Genomic DNA, 6652 nt, shown 5'->3' with positions numbered 1-6652 from the left:
CCGAAATAAAATCTACAATTGAAGGGAAGGAAGAGGTGATCATGACAAGGTGGAAAGATGTTCTCTTGAAAGAAACATTGAAAATCACACAAAGGCATTCTAATACCATGGATGTGTTAGATGCAAATGAGCAATAGGAAATCGAAAGAAGAAAGAATAATATTGTCATTAGAGGTATGCAAGAGAATGATACTGAGAATGCATTATCTCTTGGAGCGAATATAATGAAATTCTTTGAAAATCACTTTGCTATGCAAGATGTTATTGTATATGCCGCACATAGGGTTAGCAAAAAGCAACTAGACGGAAAGTCATCTTGAGCTATTGTTTGTACAATCTTTGATGAACGTAAAAGGAAAATGATTCTAGATAGTAGTAAGGTGTACTTAAAAGGGACAAGTTTTTTTGTAATGTAGGATAGAACTCCACAAGAGCAAAATCGTAGAAGGCAAGCATATGCATCTAGGAAACCAAATCAAAAGGCACAACAAGCAACGATCTATGGGACTATAAGTGCTTCACGATTGAAAGTAATGTTTTGGAGTTGTAGAGGATGTCCATGGAATAAGGGTTTAGGACTCAATGATGTAGCTCAAGGTATGGATATTATATTTTTGCTGAAACATGGGAGCATGAGGCAAAACGTATACCTAAGATAGACGATTACCTCATAAAATCGATATGGCCTCACTCCAAAGGGAATGTTGGGTGTGCCGGGATATTATATTTTTGCTGAAACATGGGAGCATGAGGCAAAACGTATACCTAAGATAGACAGTTACCTCATAAAATCGATATGGCCTCACTCCAAAGGGAATGTTGGGTGTGCTAGGATAGCATGTATCTACCATGAGAGCTTAGATAATTCTATCAAAGTTTGCAAATATGATGACTATAAGAGATACATATGGATAGAGGTTAATTTTGGGAAAGAGAAGTTTAATATAGTTGCATGATATATTCCTCACAAAGACTCAAACTACTACAGTAGGTTTGGGTTAGATTGTGATGGTCCTTTTATAGAATTATGCCATGATATACATTCATTCAAGAAGATTGGTAAAGTTTTAATTCTGGGAGACTTCAATGCAAGAGTTGGAAATTTCCAAAATGTGGAGACATTTAAAGAAAATGTAGTAGAACATTGTCTGTTTCATGACTCAGAGGATTGTGTCATGTTAGATTATAGAAAACTTTTGATACATATGTTAAATTGCAGAAACTTGATTATCCTAAATGGTATAAAGGAATTCCCATTGACAAATGTGCTCACATGTTTACCATCCTTAGGTGGAGGAAGTGTGGTTGAGTACATATTAATGTTGGCATGTGATCTATCATGGGTGAATGTGTTTAAAGTTAGTTCTCTATCTCTGGACTCAGACCACAGGCCAATGTACTTAGACCTTGCAATTCCACATTTCAACAATAGATGCCATGGAGTGAAAGATGAAAAGAGACGTATCATCCGACCTATATAAGAACGTAGTGAGGAGAAAGACAAAAAGATATTTCCAAATGCATGAGATGAAAAGAAAAACATGTTTAAGCTCAAACCAAAATTAGAATGGGGACAACTGAAGGGTAAGAAAGAAGATGTGAAAGGCCACTTTACAAATGAAGAGATGTTAGACTATGTACAAAGGCTATATATGCATGAAGGTGTGGCTCCTATGCTTGAGAAAATTGAAACACTATCCACTACATGTATCAATATTGATGATGTCAATAAGGGAATAAAGAAGATGGCGAGTGGGAAAGCAGCAGATGCAACCTACATCTGAAGTGAGCTTTTAAAATGGACAATGCCACATACTCGTCATTAGATAATGACAATGATAGAGCAAGCTATAAAACAAGGATTTCCAAATGATTGGCTTATGAATTGGATTAAACCAATATTTAAAGCCAGAGATTAGAATCAAGTATCAAATTATCGTACAATAATGGTGAGCTCAACTATTGCTAAATTATATAGTACTATTATGGAGCAAAAGATAAGCACATGGGGGCTGAAAGTATAAGCAAAAGAGCACTTGGGCAAGTAGGATTTAGACCAAAACACTCCATTGTGGATCATTTGGTCACATTGAGAGTAATCATGGAAGAGAGTCGACTACAAGGAAAAACACTTTAGTGTTGTTTTATTGATTTTAAGAATGCTTTTGATGTCATACCACGAAGTGAGGTTTGGAATAGAATGGTAGAGATTGACATGCCATTAGAGTACCGATTTGTTGTTGCACGCCTATATGAACACGTTAAATGGCAACTAGAAATGGATTGTGGATTCTCAACACCCTTTTTAAGTAACATGGGGGTCAAGCAAGGATGTCCAGTATCACCCACACTCTTTGGCTTATGTATTGATAAATTAGAAGAAGTGGTGAATAAGGTTGCAAGAGAAGAATGATTGAATGCCCCCAAATTGATGCAACATGTTATCATATTGCTTCTATATGTAGATGATGTGGTACTCTTCTCATAAGATGTTGATAGTATACAAAATTTACTTAGGGGTATTAGAAGAATTTTGCCATAGTAGTGGACTACCAGTGAACGTGGAGAAAACAAAAATGGTGGTAGTGCAAACAATCCAACCTCATCATTACCCTATGCTCACATATAGAGGTGAACATATACAATTTGTTCGAAGCTTTAAATATCTTGGTATTGTCGAGAGAGAGATAGAGAGAGAGAGAGAGAGAGAGAGAGAGAGAGAGAGAGAGAGAGAGAATCGAAAGGCAAATATTATATTGCAATGTAAAACTGATTACAAAGAGTAGGCCATAGAGTGATATAGAATGGTGTTGAACCAATTTAGTTTTGGAATGATTTATAGATCCCTATTTATAAGTAATATAGAACACTCTAGAATATTTTAGGTCCTTCTAGAATGTAGAGTAATCTAGAAGGTTTCTAGAGTATTCTAGAAGGTTCTAGTATGTAGAACACTTTAGAATATTCTAGGTCATTCTAGAATGTAGAGTAATATAGAATATTCCTATGATATTAGATTCTATATTCTAAAAAGTAAATATATAAACATATTATTACAATGGTTAAGGATTTGCCTTGTTTATAACAAGGTCGTGGGTTCAAATCCTCTCAAGGCATAATGTGAGTGTCATCATGACATTATCCCCCTTCTTCAAGGACATGTCTCACGGGTCGTAGGATGTAGGATTTGTATTAAGACTTGGTTTATGAGGATATTGGCGATGAAATGTGGTCACCATGTCCACGACATTGGAAAGATTTGCTAAAGGTTCCCAATTTCGATCATTGGGGGTATAGCCTAACCAATCAACCAAGTAATACAACGTGTTTTGCACGATTTTAAAATCGAGAATGGCAACAACCTCAAGTTCGGGTCCTTCTAAGAACTCAACAGGTGGTGGGGGTGTTGTAAGACGGCCAAATATTGAACTTGTGGTGTAAGGTTCCATAAGGGATACATGAAACACCGGATGAAGACGCATGTGCGGAGGGAGGCCAAGACAAAACGCAACATCACTTATCTTACTAGTGATCATGTAAGGGCCAAAATTTTGGTAATCCATTTTACTACAAGGTCGAGTGGTCTTGATATTGTGTTGGAGAAGCCATACATGATCCCCAACACGGAAAGTTTTAGGAGGAGTCTAGGCGAGGAAGATCTGCAAGCCGCTTATGTGTAACTCGAGCATCATGCAAATTCTAGAGAATGGTAGCGTGAATTTCTTGGAGGTGACTAAGATGATCGTCAACAGCAGGGTTGGTAGGAATGTTTGGATGCGCATTCATCGTCCACTGAGGATGACAACCCGTATTTGCAAAAAATGGAGAATATCTTGTAGAAGAATGGATTGAGTTGTTGTAAGCAAATTCAGCGAAGTGCAAAAAATCAACCCAATCATCTTGTTGGTAGATGATGAAACAATGAAGATATTGCTCCAAAGTTTGGTTGGTACGCTCAGTTTCGCCATTAGTCTCGGGATGAAAGCCCGAAGAAAGCTTAGCCGAAATGTGGAGAAATTTGAACATGTGCTTCCAAAACTTTGAGATGAATTGTGGACCACGATCACTAATAAATAATATCATCCGGCAGACCATGATGCCTAAATACTTGCCGCATAACAAGATTGATGACCTCTTGACTAGTAATAGACTTCTTACATGGCAAGAAATGTGCCATTTTGGTAAGGCCAACACAACCAAGAGCAACCTCGAGAACACAATTTCTACTACTAGCAAGACATTTCAAACACGCGAGTGGGAGGGACTGTTAGAAGGGGGAACAATCATGCCGGACTTGGTTATTAAAAAAACTCCATCCAGAGTGGATACCGTGGGAAATTTGGCCACTACGAGGTAGAGAGTCACAAAAAGAAGAGTGAGTCAGCCTCCACAAGACGACAACTCACCAACTATGCCTCAAACTCTGACTACAATGATCTTGACTTCCACAACATTGCTCCCCCCTACATAGGTCATCACGTACCCAGAAGTTGATCGACTTGAGTTTACATCCCCCAACATGTCCAAGTCGGTAAAACCTTCGAGTACAAGCTTTCTAACACCATACCTGAGGTACAACCTTGACATGCCTTTTAAGTACCTGAGTATCCATTTAACAGTTGCCCAACATTCTCTTCCTGGATTACTCATATATCAAGTTATTGCTCCAACAACAAATGTTATGCCTGGTCTCGTACAAACCATAGCATACATCAAACTGCCAATGGCCTAGGCTTACGATACTTTCCTCGTCTCAACCTTTTCCTTCTTGCTCATCGGGCATTGCTTAGCATTCATCATGCAGTTTGTCGGCAACGCAAAACCGACCATATTTACTTCTGACATGTTAAATCTTTCTAGGACCTTTGTCACATCCTTCTCTTGTGACACCTATAACACTTTCTTAGTTTTGTCCCGAACTATGTGCATCCGCAAAATCTGTTTGGCCAGTCCAAGATCTTTCATGGAAAATGACTTGCCTATTGCTTTCTTCAAGCTCCCGATCTTCCTCGTATCTTGTCTGACTACCAACGTGTCATCCACAGATAATAAGAGGATTAAGAAGTCACCTTCATTGTACCTTTTTACAAACACACGATGATCATCTTGTGTTTTTCTGGAACCTATGTTCTAGCATGAGGGACTTGAACTTCTTGTAACATTGGCGCAGATCTTGTTTCAGACCATACAAGCTTTTCTTTAGTCGACACACCAGGTACTCTTTCCCTTTCTCCACAAATCCTTCGGGTTGTTGCATGTAGATCTCCTTGTCTAACTCCCCATGTAGGAATGTTGTTTTGCCATCCAACTATTCGATCTCCAGATCCATACTCACATTTATGCTCAGAACAGTTTGGATGGATGTCATCTTCACAACTGGAGCGAATATCTTGTCAAAATCGACACCTTTTTTTGTTGAAATCCCTTCACCACAATGTGGGCTTTATATCTGGGTGTGTTGTCAACTTCTCCAGTTTTTACCTTGTAGACCCATTTATTTGTGAGTGCTTTCTTACCTTTTGGTAGCTTTGCCAGATCGTAGGTGTAATTTTCGTGCAAGGAGTCCATCTCATCTTGCATTTTACTCAGCCATTTCCCTATGTGCTCATTAGCCATGGCCTCATCATAGCACTCAGGCTCACCATCATCAGTCAAGAGGATGTATTGACTAGCATATAAAGTTGGTGCTCTCCTTTCTCTAAGTGGGTATCTCTTGCTTCCCGTTGTCGGCTCAAGGTCGGATGTTCCTGCCGACTCTTGATCTGAACACACTTTGGTGTTAGTAGGAGATATCCTTTCCTATCCACACACTCTGTTGGACATCACATTTCAATGGCACTTAGGGAGATCCATTGATCAGATAAATAGTCGTGTACATCGCCTTTGCCCAAATATGATTTCGGTAGCTTAGCATGTGACAACATGCTCCTTACTCTCTCCATTATCGTCCATTTTATCCTCTCTACAAGCCCGTTCAACTCAGGGGCCTTTGGAAAAGTGTATTCGATTCGAATACCTTGGGCCTTGAAATATTCTTCAAACTGCCCTTTGTATTCACCATCGTTGTCGATTCGGACAACCTTCAACTTCTGACATGACTCTCCTTTGGCTCTTGCCTGGAACTCCTTAAAAAACGACAACAATTGATCTTTCGACTTTAGTACCAAAACCTACAACTTTCGACTGTATTCATCAATGAAAGTCACAAAGTACTATCTACCAGAATGAGATGGAGCATCTACATAGCACAGATCCGTGTGTACTAGTTTCATTGTAGCTTCTCTTCTCCTTGGTGGTCTCGTGTAAAATGCAGCTCTATTCTGCTTTCCAATTAAGCAATTGACACACTTCTCCAAGTGCACTCCTTTTACTTTTGGAAGGAGTTTTTGGCCAGCTAGGATGTGCATCTCCTTTTTACTCATGTGGCCGAGCCTCTTATGCAATAACTCACAATTCAAGTCAACTACCATAACTCACCATTCATATACAATGTGCCCTGTTTCGATGCATGGGCCACTATGAAGTTCCCCCTACAAAACTTCCACTTGCCATTTTGAAAGCTACCACTGTAGCCTTCGTCGTCCATTCTTCCAATCAATATCAGATTCAGCTTGATATCAGACACGTGCCAAACATCCTTCAGATTTAGCCA

The sequence above is a fragment of the Azolla caroliniana genome, unplaced genomic scaffold (assembly GCF_043228905.1).
Source record: "Azolla caroliniana isolate FFs.n. ecotype wild unplaced genomic scaffold, voAzoCaro1.0.p SCAF_13, whole genome shotgun sequence".
Taxonomy (NCBI): Eukaryota; Viridiplantae; Streptophyta; class Polypodiopsida; order Salviniales; family Salviniaceae; genus Azolla; species Azolla caroliniana.
The sequence above is the reverse complement of the archived record's forward strand: the minus strand, read 5'-3'. Positions refer to the sequence as shown.